At 37.8% G+C, this 15,255-nt stretch overlaps 1 protein-coding gene across 2 annotated transcripts in view; it reads right to left on the reverse strand.

Annotated features, from left to right (window-relative positions):
• The window catches only part of SOX5 (SRY-box transcription factor 5), a 1,014,136-nt gene that overhangs the window by 854,745 nt on the left and 144,136 nt on the right, over positions 1–15,255 (reverse strand). For both annotated transcript variants that reach the window (XM_047867514.1, XM_047867512.1), the window contains exon 2: positions 12,197–12,278. The gene's annotated coding sequence lies outside the window, so the exon portion shown is untranslated. The remainder of the gene's footprint in view (positions 1–12,196; positions 12,279–15,255) is intronic.

The following is a 15,255-nucleotide window of genomic DNA, read 5'->3' on the forward strand; positions in this document are numbered from 1 at the left end:
GAGCCTGGAGCCTGCTTTGGAGTCTGTGTCCCCCTCTCTCTGTCTGTCCCTGTCCCACTCATGATCTGCCTCTCAAAAATAAATAAACGTTAAAAAAAATGTTAAAAAAATTAACACGTAACCAGGTGAACTATGCAGGCACAGTCACCCCTGGGTGCATCTTTGTGACCTCTTATCCATTTATACACCCCAAGTGGCTGGTTTAAAAAGGGGTGTCTATATAAGCATAGACTATGTCTGAATCTCCAGGTACAACTGGAAGATAAGATGCTTAAAACAGTGTTTTTGTGTTAAAGTGAAAAATGTGTTTACCAAAGGAAGATGATGGGCTTAATTCCTTGAAACGTTGTAAGTACTGCCTGTAACAAAGAGTTGTTTAAAACACAAGTAGATACTATCATTCCAAAAATGCACTGGTTACATAAATTTTTGCTGGGAACTTATTATTTGGAAAAACTTTTACAGACAGCACCTTAGTAGCACTCTGCTACTTTCCTGGGAGTGTCACTGACTATGTCCCCGTCACTTTTGGGAATTTGAGGAACCTGTTCAGAGACTCTCCTACCATTCTGTTATAACCCAACTTGGTCAGAGTCTTCTGACTACTGAAGCTTTTTCTCTCTCCCTTTTCCTTTCTCTGTTTCTCTCCTTCTTTCTCCTTCCTTTAAAAAAGAAAAAAAGGGGCGCCTGGGTGGCTCGGTCAGTTAAGCATCCGACTTCAGCTCAGGTCATGATCTCACGGTCTGTGAGTTCGAGCCCCGCGTCGGGCTCTGTGCTGACAGCTCAGAGCCTGGAGCCTGTTTCAGATTCTGTGTCTCCCTCTCTCTCTGCCCCTCCCCTGTTCATGCTCTGTCTCTCCCTGTCTCAAAAATAAATAAACATTCAAAAAAAAAATTTAAAAAGAAAAAAAAAAAGTTGAGCCAGAAAAGGTGACTGAAGGAAATGATTAAATATTGTTTCCATATATCAAAATTCTTGGTTAAATGAAGAACTTTTAATAGTTTTCACCCATTAGAAAACGTCTGGTAGAATGAATCATTTCATCAGCTCAAGATCTTGAGAAAGTAGAAATTCTTCTTAGCTACCGCTTACTGATATTACTTAATGTCTATATAAGGTGCCAGTCATCACTGAACAATAACAAATTGTTACTATGGAGATGCATTGAACTCTAAATACAAAAATAAGTGACAAGTATATACTAGGCTCTATGCCTTCATGGTATCTAAATATTTAATAAGTATTTATTATGTAGATCCAGGTTTTGTGGGGCCACAAAGCTCATGCAATTTTAGAAAGAGAATACAAATTAAAATGATTAGTTTAATATGAAAGTAAACATCCACGGGCGCCTGGGTGGCTCAGTTGGTTAAGCATCCGACTTCAGCTCAGGTCATGATCTCAAGGTTCATGAGTTCGAGCCCCACGGTCGGGCTCTGTGCTGACAGCTCGGAGCCTGGAGCCTGCTTCGGAATCTGTGACTCCCCCTCTCTCTCTGTCCCCTCCCCAGCTCAGGCTCTGTCTCTCAAAAAATAAATAAATGTTAAAAAAAAATTTTAGGTGTGCCTGGGTGGCTCAGTTGGTTAAGTGGCTGACTTTAGTTCAGATCACGATCTCGCGGTCTGTGAGTTCGAGCCCCACGTCGGGCTCTGTGCTGACAGCTCAGAGCCTGGAGCCTGTTTTGGATTCTGTGTCTCCCTCTCTCTCTGCCCCTCCCCTGTTCATGCTCTGTCTCTCCCTGTCTCAAAAATAAATAAACGTTTAAAAAAATTTTTTAAAAAGAAAAAAAAAAAAAGTTGAGCCAGAAAAGGTGACTGAAGGAAATGATTAAATATTGTTTCCATATATCAAAATTCTTGGTTAAATGAAGAACTTTTAATAGTTTTCACCCATTAGAAAACGTCTGGTAGAATGAATCATTTCATCAGCTCAAGATCTTGAGAAAGTAGAAATTCTTCTTAGCTACCGCTTACTGATATTACTTAATGTCTATATAAGGTGCCAGTCATCACTGAACAATAACAAATTGTTACTATGGAGATGCATTGAACTCTAAATACAAAAATAAGTGACAAGTATATACTAGGCTCTATGCCTTCATGGTATCTAAATATTTAATAAGTATTTATTATGTAGATCCAGGTTTTGTGGGGCCACAAAGCTCATGCAATTTTAGAAAGAGAATACAAATTAAAATGATTAGTTTAATATGAAAGTAAACATCCATGGGCACCTGGGTGGCTCAGTTGGTTAAGCATCCGACTTCAGCTCAGGTCATGATCTCAAGGTTCATGAGTTCGAGCCCCACGGTCGGGCTCTGTGCTGACAGCTCGGAGCCTGGAGCCTGCTTCGGAATCTGTGACTCCCCCTCTCTCTCTGTCCCCTCCCCAGCTCAGGCTCTGTCTCTCAAAAAATAAATAAATGTTAAAAAAAAATTTTAGGTGTGCCTGGGTGGCTCAGTTGGTTAAGTGGCTGACTTTAGCTCAGGTCATGATCTCGCGGTCCGTGAGTTCGAGCCCCACGTCGGGCTCTGTGCTGACAGCTCAGAGCCTGAAGCCTGTTTCAGATTCTGTGTCTCCCTCTCTCTGACCCTCCTCCATTCATGCTCTGTCTCTGTCTCAAAAATAAATAAACATTAAAAAAAATTTTTTTAAGTAAAAAAAAAAATTTAAGTAAAAAAAAAATATTTTTTAAAAGAAAGTAAACACCCACAATGCCAAAATCCCAACAAACTATTTTAAAATGCTGAGAAATATGAAAAAAAAATCACAAAATCTAGAATAAAACAGAATATTCATATCAATTAGGTCCCTGACTACAGTTCTCTGATGCTTTTTCCCCCGACAGTTGTTGGCTGCTTATTCCACCTCTTTGTAACTATCATTTTCCATACAGAAAATACAAAGGTAATCCATGCTTGTATCTAGTATGTTGAATCAAAATTTGTTTTCAACTATACATAAGTGGAATTCAGAAAACATGCAATTGCACACACACAGTGGTTCTTGCTGCCTGTATCACTGCTATAAGTTTGTGCCCTAAAAATACAGATATTCGAGAAATTCTATTTGTGTAATATCCATCAAAAATGAAAAAAATATACAATGTGTTAAGAACAGTATACACTGCATCAGTCATTAAATTCCTAACAGGAAGAACTTCTATTGTGACTGGGCATTGATACAAACCATATCCTCTGTTTACAATACGATACATCTAATAACAAGAAGGGTTTTTCCACAGAGTAGCTTCTGGCTCTGTATGTTCCAAACCTAGTCTCACCCTTCCATCCACACACATAGGACAATGTGGCCTCTGGCTCCTGGGCTCCATTGTGGCCTCTGTGTGTCAAATATTCTAGTCAAACGTTCCAAGGTGGAACATCATCAAATAGCTTCATGATACATGGAAGTGTTTGCAAACAACACAACTGTATTACACTTAATTTAAAATAACTGTATCCCCACTTTGATTCCTCCTTCCACAGACCCTCCTCCAGACCAAAACAAAGCCATGGCCTCTCCAATTTCACCACAAAACAGAAAAGGAATGGAGGGAGGTTAAAGTTGGAAGCACTGGTCACAAATAATTGCGGTTAAAATAGCTTGCTTTGCAAATTTTACAAAATGTAGGTTCATGTGTACACACTGCCTCCAACTTCTCCTCAAACCTACAGCAGAACTCCAGAATGAAGGGCTCTGGAGCTTTGTTTTGTCTCTGATGAAATAATTTACTCCTTTCCTGGATGAAAAAAAATGTTGTGTTTTTTTTTATAACATCAGGTATTTGTCAATAATTGTGATTATAAATATCGATTAAAAGAATTTTATTTTAAGACACAGTAAATCCAACTGGTATTTAACAATAATTGGAGAATTCAGTGAAAAATTTTTAAAAATGGTATCTACAGAAAATTTTGTTCTTGGAATTATAAAACTATTAGGTACCAATTTTCTGAAAAAAAAAATCACAAAGACCTTCTGCATCTAAAGCAGAAACAAAATGTGGAATTAATTTTTTTAAGATGGCCACATATTTCAGCAGCTAAAAAACAAGATAATAGTTGAGAAGAGCATGCTCAGTTAGCCACTGGTGGGAAGACTGTGGAAAGATGAATTTGGAACCTTGCTTTCCTAAGAGCCTATGAAAATAAATAAGAGAAGGAAATAATTCCAAAATTTAATTTTGGTGGTTTTTCTCCTGTGCTCTCAGAAACACAAATTGCAGTCTTATAACACATTATCAGTAAAAAATACAGACCCCTTTACTCACTGTGTAAATAGGTATAGCATAGTTCTCCATTAAACAAAATATTAAATCAAAATATTTGATTTTATGAACTATTAATGTAAGAAAAAATTTCTGTATTTTGAAGAAATCAAGTTTCATTCATTTGAAGTATCTTTTTTTTTAATTTTTTTTAACGTTTTATTTATTTTTGAGAGAGGGAGAGACAGAGCATGAACAGGGGAGGGTCAGAAAGAGGGAGACACAGAATCTGAAACAAGCTCCAGGCTCCGAGCTGTCAGCACAGAGCCCGACGCGGGACTCGAACTCACGGACCACGAGATCATGACCTGAGCCGAAGTCGGCTGCTTAACCGACTGAGCCACCCAGGCGCCCCCATTTGAAGTATCTTTAAAGATCATTAGAGAGATACCCATTCTTTGTGCCCATATTGACTAAAAAAGATAAAATAAACTTTCAATCCAATTGTCAGCTCCTAAGAAATCTAGTCTATAATTCAGCATATTCGTGAAAATAGCTGAACTTCCCTAAGTTTGAAAAGAATTCCCAAACCATTCATTGAGAGTTTAAAGGAAAAATTGGTCTTAGACTTGGGAATCAAATTCCAGTTGAGACTCTGGAGATAAATGGCCCATCTCTGAAGTGGGTTAAATGACCTGCCTATTTTCATATCTTTCCATTTCATTTCTTTTCTTCCTTCCTCCTTCTTTTCTTTCTTAAAACCAGAGGAACTGGGTAGCCTTGCCACAAAAACCATTAGCAAATGAAATGTAAATTATAAAAAGTATTTCAAGATATCAAGTTTGTGAAAGAGGGTCGGAAAAGAATGAAACATTTTGGAAAGTTGCTGAGGAACAGCAAAGCTAAAACCAAAGCAGAAACCCCCAAAAGTTAGCAAAAACAGACAATAATGAACAAGACCAATTATAGCCAAATCAAAGTCAACAAGGAGCATTCAAACTCATTCCAGTACCTATACCACCAGATCAAATTTGGACCTGTCAAATCTAGTTTCCTGTTTCACTTCTCTGGTAACCTAAATAGACCAAATGCTTCATTGTCATAGTGTTGCTACCCCATATATATCCCCGTTTCTACTGGTAATGCAGAATAAATCCATCCACACCCTATACACATATAACAAACACACATGCATACACACATTTTGAGGAGTGTTTTCCAAGGTGTAGATCTGCCAAAAAGTTCAAATAAAGTATGTAACAGAACTGAAACTTATTACCAAACATTTTAACAAAGCCTAATGGAAAAATGACCTATAATTGTCACTGTCTAAAACAGAGGTCGGCACAATATGGTCTATAGTCCAAATCTAGCTCACCACCTGTGAAATGAGATGATTTAATGAATGAACATTTATAATCAATTAAATGGTTGAGAACATTAACTTTGAGCTACAATTATGAAATGTCTCCCCCTCAAAATAATTCAATATTTTCTCATTATTAGACTTCTATTATAAAAAAATCCTTAATTATTATTATATATTTAACTATGTCAATAAATTTTGTGGAATTTTTTTTCCTCTCTTAAAGTACTTACATAATATCCTCAAATTTGCCCTCTCATCGACAATACCTAAAATATTTACTATCTAGTACTTACCAGAAAAAATTTGCCAATACCCGGTTTAAAACAATCTGATCTATAAAACTGTTCTACCCCACTTATTTCTAACTTTTATAATATATGTATGTGTGTATATATGTATGCCTCTAGAGTGTATAACGTAACGACTCACATAAAAGATTTATAACTACCTCCTAATGCTTCCTAAATCACTACCAGGAAAAGGCTACAATAACTACCCCCTGAAAATAGATTCCTATGCAGAGCTAACAATAATGGATGGCATTTATCTCACCTCAGAATAAAATGGAAAGTAGGTACTAATTTTACCAAATAATTTAGTTTGAAAAAATTAAAATTATAATACCCAGTGCTAGTGGGGGCATAAACAAGAAAACCCATTTCCACATTAACTGAAGCAGTGTTAAATGGCACAATCTATCTGAAAAGCAATTTGGTAATAGATAACAAAATCCACTGAAAATACTTTGACACAGGAAAATACCCTTTTTGTAAATCCAAAAATATGAAACATACACACACATAAAGATTTTCAATACCCAGTTACTTATGATTGTAACCTGCCCCTACCATTCACCAAGTATTAGAAGAAAACTTGGCACTATCTTTCCTTCATACCAACAGTCGATAGTTCCTCCCCCTTAGTCTTCCACATCCTTTGCTTCTTCATCTCTGCCTTGGTTTAAGAACCTGCCACTCATTTCTCATCTTGGGGCTGGATCTACCAAGTGAGGCCTAAGCTTATACAATTTGAAAATGACAGAAAAGACGGTAAAAATTGTAAATACAAAATCTGCATCACCGATGCCATCCAACAGTAAGAGAATTTTAAGAGAAGCATAACACAGGGTAGTAATATAGAAAGAAAATACGACTAAATGAAGTTAAAAACACACTTGTTACAAATTTCACAAAAACATATGACCATGAGAACATATTTTAGAGTTCCTACCCATACTAGAGTCCCATGCAAGCCAAGAGTTTTTAATTTAAGCTTTATTTCAGCTTCTTGCTATATCTGGCTCCTTACCAAACCCTCAGTTCCTAAGGTTAGTAATTTCTAAGCCATCTATCCAATCTCATTGCTGAAGATTAATTTTTCTAAAATGAAATTCTAAACACATTCCTTCACTACCTGAAAAACTTTCTTGCCAACAGTATACCTGGCACAAATCCCTCCATGAGATCACCTCCACCTACTTCTCCAACCTCATTCTCTGTTGTTCCAGACATGCTGCATTATTTACAGTTCCTCGTAATGTTATTTCAATCCTCCCATACCTTAGCAGATGCTCTTTCCTCTAACAAAAATATATTTTCCTCTCTTTTCCAGCTAACAGATTTCTACTCCTGGTTTTCTATCCCAGCTTACCTGTTAAAGGTTTCCCAGACCTGACGACAGAGTTGATAGCAAGCTTGTTGGCTAACTCTCCTCTAGTACTGCACTTACCACCCGTGATCAGGGCTCATTCACTGTGTGTTTCCCCTGATACATTAAAAGCTCATTCAGGGCTGAGACCTTGTTGTAGCCATCGTTCCCCAGGTGCCTGCATTAAGTACTCAGTAATCCTCAATTGAACAAATGAATGAAAAAAGAGGAGAAGTAAGTATGCCAAAAGGTTATTTTTGTTGCTTCTGCTTATTGATATTTTAGCAGTTTTTTTACCCTTGTTTTAAAATACTTTTGTCACATGGCTCTATTTGTTTTATACTAGGAAATCTAATTTATAATAAAATATTTCTTTGAGACTTACTCTAAGTTTCATTATATCTGCTATCTAATTCTCTTAAAACTCTGCACACCTGTGCCAGGCTTATTTCTATGGCCAACAGTCTACTTTACTTGAAATCATATTTAGATCCCTGTACACAATTAGCTAAATAAATATCATTAGTGCAGCTTCATTAAAGTGTATTTTCTTAAATATTTCTCAGTGCACATATTTCTCAGTAAGTGAGCATCTATTAGAGTTTTGGCAGAAAAATCTTATAATGGACTTATTTCTGTAGGTATATATTTCAAGCGCTGACTGGAAGGAATAATAATTTTTTGCCATCTGGAATAAAACAGTGACGAATACTACAAGACTCAAATTATGTTCAGATGCATGAAGCCACGTTTCTGAATCACCATTATAATTCCTATCTCCCACCTAGGATGCACTAAAGAATTGTTTTTAAAAGGAAAATATCCAAAATAATCTGATAATTCCCCTAAATATAATCCTCATTGAAGCTGAATATATTTTATCCTTTTTTAGTAAAGCTATCATTATCATTATCCAGTAACTGCCTGCAGAGACTTTATAGCAAACATTTTACCCTTTTTCTTGTGTATGATTTAAATATGTTGTTTTATTACATATTGTTTAAATATGCTCTACGTGAAGCAGCCCACATACACACAGCATATTTAGATATGAATACAGGTTAAAAGCACCAAACTGCAAACCACAGGCCATAGGAATAATATCCCCAAATAAGAGCTGATACCCTTTTAGTAGCTTCAGAGCCATTTGAATCCCCTATCACCTAAACACTTAGTTCAGGTATAAGTTCATTTTCCAGCTTATGGTGCAATGGCTTCATATTGGACCTCTCCACAAACATGTTCCTGTTTCTTCTTTGTTTAAGGCATGTTATTCTGAGTTCATGTGATGATACACCTTATAGATAAATATAAGCTTTTATTCCTGGATAGATCCATGCCTCAACCAGGCTGGTTTGGTTGTTTAAAGAAAAGACTGTATTCTCATTACACAAGCCTACATGCAAGATCCATCCGAGATCAAGTGTAGTACAGCAGGAAGAACACCAGCTTTAGAGTTACACAGCTATGGAATCCCTGCAAAAGCATTTCAAGGTCTGTGTGACACGGAGGTCATTGGGCCTCTTTGAACCCTGGTGCTATGGGTTCAGTTGTGCCCCACACACACCCTCCTCAAATTTATACGTTGAAATCCTAACTCCCAGTGCATCAGAAGGTGACATTTGAAAATAAGCTCATTGCTATAATTAGCTAAGTTAAGATGGGGTCATAAGTGTGGGCCCTAACCCAATATGGCTGGTGTCCTTATTAAAAAGAAAAAAAAAAAAAGAAGCAAATTTGGACAGAGAAAGACACTTCTAGAGGAAAGATGATGTGAAAAGACAGGGAGAAGATGCCATCTATAAGCCAAGGAGAGGGAATAGATCCTTCCCTCACAGCCCTCATAAAGAACCAACACTGCCAACATCTTGAATTTGGACTTTGAGCCTCCAGAATTGCGACACAATAACAACAACAGAAAATCGTGGTTTAAGCCACCCCTCTGTGGCACTTTGTTATGGCAGCTCCAGCCGACTAATATACCTGGTTTCCTCAAATGTCAAATCCTTAATGTAAAGGATGTAGTGCCATTATAAAGATTAAAAACCACATTAGAGGTATTCAAAAGAGGGTAGGATATATGTTTTTTATCATTTGAGATATAATATTTGAAGTATTTTATTTCATATCCTTGAATCTTGTTTCTCTCCCCATTCAGGCAGTCAAGTTGTCACACTCTGCACTCATAGAATTGGAAAATTATTGTCAGAGCAGGGGAGCATGGGGTAGGAGAGAGTGTCCATTATTGGTTTTTGAGTTTTCAAAAGCCTAAGATACCCTGGGAAATTGGAATGATTCCCATGCATAGAAAAGAGACCTAGAAGAGACTCTCCTATGTATTAATAAAGCTTAGAGCAGATTTAGATCCCTTTTGGTAAAAAAAATAATAACAATAAGGTGGTCAATATATACACAGACATTAGTGGATCCAGGTCAATTTAGGGGTGGGTAATTGCACCTTTACCTTCCTCCCACCACCTCAATTCATCCTACTGAGGTCAGAATGACAGGCCTTTGGTTCAGGAGATTCAACTGAGTTACCTCCATTAAATAGATATAAAATTCCAAAGTAAAAGGCCAGATCAAAAATCAAGATTTTAAAAGAAAATCATGAGACTGGTTGGAGGGCTCTAAAGCCAACAAGATAATGTAAAGGATCAAAAGAACAGAGATTAGGAGAAGCTTTATGAAGAGCTTCTTGGATGGAGCTGCTACTCTACGGTAAGTCCCACCTCCCCCCAAGTAAGAGGGATGGAAGGTGCTTCTTTTTGTCTCTCAATCATTTAGAGAGGCTTCAAAAGAACAAGTTAGACAGCCTGAATGCATACCCTGGAGTGTGGGAAACCCAATGGACTGCTGACTGATTCTCCCCTTGAAAATCCAGAGGACAAGAGAGTCAGGCTAGGAGAAGCTCTGGAATCTGAGAAGCACCTGCACCCCTCCTATCCACAGAGGTTCATAAGATCCATGTTTTCATCAAGGAGGTGTGGGCCACATATGAGAGAACCAGCCTGCAGCCCAAGATGACCATCTGGAAGTATCACTGATACAGCAAATGAGAGTTCATGTAAAACAGACTGTCTGAAAACCAGAGGCTCCCCTGGAAATAGCTAGAGGAGAAGCCCTGCCCAAGTCAAGGGAGTTGAAGCCAGATGGGTCCAGCAGGGGAGCCACCAAAGTGCCCCGAAAGTGGCCAAGTGGGTGTCAGTTTTAAACATCACCAGGACCAGAAAGCATGGAGCCAGCGTAACATAGCACCATTTCAAGTACAAAACATTCCTAAGCTATTTATTTCCTCTTCTTTCCCATACTCCAACCAGGGGTTTAGCAGTAGCTAGCCAGTGGGAGAGGAAGTGACAGATAAAAAGAGAGAAAGAAAAAGAAAAAAAAAAAAACACAATTCTCCCCATACAACTTTTGGCCCAACCCATAAATGGCTCCAGATAAGAGAGAGGAGATGACTGATATTAAACTAACTTTCAAGCTATGGTTATGGTCTGAGATTAAACCTTCTAATTTCAAAATAAAGACTATGTTTGGAATCTAAAGTGCCAAAAACAATTTCTTCTTCTTTTTTTAATCTAAGAGTAGTTCTGTTAGGGATGGAGCCTGCCTGAGACTGATTTTTTTTTTCTTAAAGGCAAGGGAATACCCACCACCCTTTCCCAATTCATTTTAAAGAAACAAGTAAAAGAAGTAAATTATTTTTGATTGATTTCCTAAGTTGTACTTGTTCAAAATACTGTTGCAGAGAGAAATCGTAAAGATGTTGGTGGGAGATAATGGTTTGGGGGGAAGGATCTTCTTTCTTGGATACAGTCTGGACCTTAGAAATGGCCAAGTGATATGTCCCGGCAGATGGGCCCAACTGGCCTTGCAAAGGACTTCGTGCAATAGTATGAAATAAGAACAATACTGCAAGTACCCTGTGCTGAATTCAGAGTGGCATGCCAGGAGCAAAGAGTTTCATCCCACCCAGAAAGGGTCTTATGGTTCAGTAGGATATGCCCAGGAGGTACCTGAAAGAAGCTTAGAGAAAGAGAGCAGAAGATCCTCAAAGGAAGATCAAGGTATGCCTCAGCACTTGGCTACAAGTACTGATGAGGGATAGGAGGAAATCTGTGGCTAATGAAGAGATGGCAGCCCAGGAACAGGTATGACACCCCTCAAAAGATACCCCTTGGTATCTCATAACCTTACCTAGAACTCAGATGCAACCTCAGATTGCTTCCACATGGTTAAATGGAAGATCAAAACATATGTAGGGGGCACCTGGGTGGCTCAGTGGGCTAAGCATCCAATTCTTTTTTTTTCAATATATGAAATTTATTGTCAAATTGGTTTCCATACAACACCCAGTGCTCATCCCAAAAGGTGCCCTCCTCAATACCCATCCCCCACCCTCCCCTCCCTCCCACCCCCCATCAACCCTCAGTTTTTAAGTCTCTTAAGGCATCCGATTCTTTATTTATGCTCAGGACATGATCTCATGGTTCGTGAGTTCAAGCCCCGAGTCAGGCTCTGGGCTCTCTGCTGTCAGTGTGGAGCCTGCTTGGGATTCTCTCGTTCCCTCTTTCCCTGCCCCTCCCCCATTCATGTTTTCTCTGTCTCTGTCTCTCACCCTGTCTCTCTCTCTCAAAATAAATAAACTTCAAAAAGTACAATTTAGAGTTAGCCACAGAAGAATAAAGAAATTCACATGTCTTGGGGCACCTGGGTGGCTCAGTTGGTTAAGTGTCCGACTTCAGCTCAAGTCATGATCTCATGGTTTATGAGTTTCAGCCCCGCATTGGGCTCTGTGCTGATAGCTCAAAGCCTGGAGCCTTCTTTGGTTCCTGTGTCTCCCTCTCTCTCTGCCCTTCCCCCATTTGTGCTCTGCCTTTGTCTCTCAAAATATGAAAAAAACATTTAAAAAGAATTGTTTTAAAACGTTACACATCCTACACGCTTATTGGGTAGACAGAGACATACCTGCCACATAAGGGTAAGCTTGTCCAAGGCTTCTAAGGATCCTCTGGAAGTGTGTCTTTACACCACAGACTGGTTAAAAAGCCTAGAAAAGAATTAGAGTTAAGTCATTTAGAGGAAGATTCACTGTGTAAGGAGGCCAACTCTCACATCTTAGCTGTTGGGGAAATACCAGTAGATTGTGATAAGCTAGGCAAGACAGAATACAAAACATTTACTACTATAGAACCCATAAATTCAACCTAGACATCAGCAGAAGGAAGAAAAAAAGTTAAGAAACTAGAAATCAGCTTCTTCAGTTTGTTTTTTAAATCAAATGCTCCAAATTCCAAAACACAAAAAGTGAAGGAATACAAAGGAATTTAAGGTTCCCATCCCACAAATGTGAAATTTTTTAAAGTACCAAATATGTTTTTACTGAGAAGAAGAAATCCAAATAAGGGAATAGATTGTGACAGGAGTGCTACTTTAGAGAGAGTATTACACATAAACCAGGATAAAGTAAGTAAATCAGAAGGAGGCGCTTTCCCAGAAGATGGAATAGCAAGTACAAAGGCCCTGTGGTGACAGCATGCTAAGCATGTCCAGGGATAGAAAAAGGCCACTGCAGCTGCAGCGTGATTAGGTAAGAGAGAGAGAAGCAGAACATGAGTGAGTTTGGAAAGGACAAAGGAAAGGCTTTGGATTTTGATCTAGGAGCTGGTAGACAGCTATCCTTTTCTTAATTTTTTTTTTTTAGTTTTGAGAGAGAAAGAGCACTCCAGAGTAGGGGAGAGGGGCAGAGGGAGGGAGAGAAAGAATCCTAAGTAGGCTCCATACTCAGGGCAAAGTCCAACCGTGGGGCTCAATCCCACGACCCTGGGATCATAACCTGAGCAGAAATCAAGAGTCAGGTACTCAACTGACCAAACCACACAGGCGCCTTAAGCTGTCTGAGTAAAACAATTTAGTTTGAGATCGTTAATGCTGTAAGAAACAGAGATTCCTATAGTCTTTGCTTCATTTCCCTCAGTGGTAACATCTTGCAAAACTATAGTACAATATCAGATCCAAGATACTAACATTGATAGAGTCAAGACAGACATTTCCATCATCTTAAAAATCCCTGGGGCACCTAGGTGGCTCAGTTGGTTGAGCGTCTGACTCTAGATTTCAGGTAAGGTCATGTTGTAGGATCAAACCCCACATCAGGCTCTGTGCTGAGCAAGGAGCCTGCTTAGCATTCTCATATTCTCTCTCTCTCTCTCTCTCTCTCTCTCTCTCTCTCTCTCTCTCATGCTTTCATTCTCTCTCTCTCTCTCCCTCCCTCCATCTTTCCCTCCCTCATACACTCTCTCAAAAAAAGACAAAAAATCCCTCCAATTTCCTTTTTATAGCCATAACCATTTTCCCTCCCATCCCACCTCCTCTATAAACAGTGAAAATCACTAATCAACTTACAATTTCTATAATTTTGTCACTACAAAAATATTATAAAAATGAAATCATACAGTCAACAGAATTCTCTGGAGATTTATCCAAGTTGGAGCATCAATAGTTCTCTCAATTTTATTGCTGAGTAGTGCTCTATCAAACGGATCATTTAACCATTCACTCATTGAAGGACACTGCGTTGTTTCCAGTTTGAAGTTATTATGAGTAAAGCTGCTACAAGCATATGCATACATGTTTTTGTGTGAACAAAAGTTTTCCTTTCTCTGGGATAAATGCCCAGGAGAGCAATTGCTGGGTTGTACTGGAGTTGTCTGTTTAGTTTTCTTTAAAAATCTGCCAAACTATTTTGCAGAATGCTTGTACCATTTTACATCCCCATCAGCAGCACATGAATGAGCCAGTTTCTGTGCATCCTTGCCACCATTTCATGTTGTCATTATTTTTTATTTTAGCCATTCTTGCTTTTTTCTAATGATCAGTGATGCCGAACATCTTTCATGGGCTTATTTGCTATCTGTTATATATACTTTCCTATGAAATGTTTCTTCATGTCTTTTGTTCATTTTCTATTTGGAGTTTTTTTTACTGTAGATTGAAAGATTATATTCCTAATACTAGTCCTTTGTCAGATACAGAGTTTGCAAATATTTTCTCCCAGTCTGTAGCTTGTCTTTTCATCCTCATAGAAAGTCTTTCACAGAGCAAAAGTTCTTAAACATAATCCAATTTATCATTTTTCCTTTTATGGATTGTGCTTCTGGCAGAAAGTTCAAAACTACATCACCTAACTCTAGATCCTAAAGACTCTTTTTTTCTTTTAAAAATTTTATAATTTCAAATTTTACATTTCAGTTCATGATACATATTGAGTTAATTTTTGTATAAGCTGTCAGACTTAGGTCAAGGTTCATTTTTTGGCCTGTGAATGTCCAATTGGTCAAATATCATTTGTTGAAAAGGCTGCATTGAATTGGTTTTGTACCTTTGTCAAAAATCAACTAAGTATGTTTGTGTTAGTCAATTTCTGGATTCACTGTTCTGTTCCACTGATACATGTGTCTATTCTCACTAACAAGATCATACAGCCTTGATTACTATAGCTATATAATAAATATAGATATTTGGTGAGTTAATCCTTGTCACTTTATTTTTCTAATTCAAATTCATTATACTCTGATTCCTTTGCCTTTTCATATAATTTTTAAGATAATTTTGTCTACATGTACAAAAAAATCTTTCTAAAAATTTGATAGGGATTATGTTAAACTCTATGTCAGTTTGGGGGAACTGTCATCTTTGTAATGGTGAGTCTTCCAATCCATGAACATGGGATATCTATTTTTAGATATTCCTAGATTTCAGCAGATAAGTCTTATACATGTTTTGTTAGATTTACACCTAACTAATTTTTTTGAGTAATCGTAAATGATATTGTATTTTTAATTTTGGTGTCCAGGTTCATTGCTATTATAAAAGAAAATAATTGATTTTTGTATGTTTATATTATATCCCACTACTTTGGTGAATTCACTTATTAGATTGACAAGTGTGTTTTTTAAGTTCCTTGGGATTTTCTACATAAACAAAAATATCACCTGAAAATAGGAAAAGTTTTATTTCTTTCTTTC

The sequence above is a fragment of the Prionailurus viverrinus genome, chromosome B4 (assembly GCF_022837055.1).
Source record: "Prionailurus viverrinus isolate Anna chromosome B4, UM_Priviv_1.0, whole genome shotgun sequence".
Classification (NCBI taxonomy): Eukaryota; Metazoa; Chordata; class Mammalia; order Carnivora; family Felidae; genus Prionailurus; species Prionailurus viverrinus.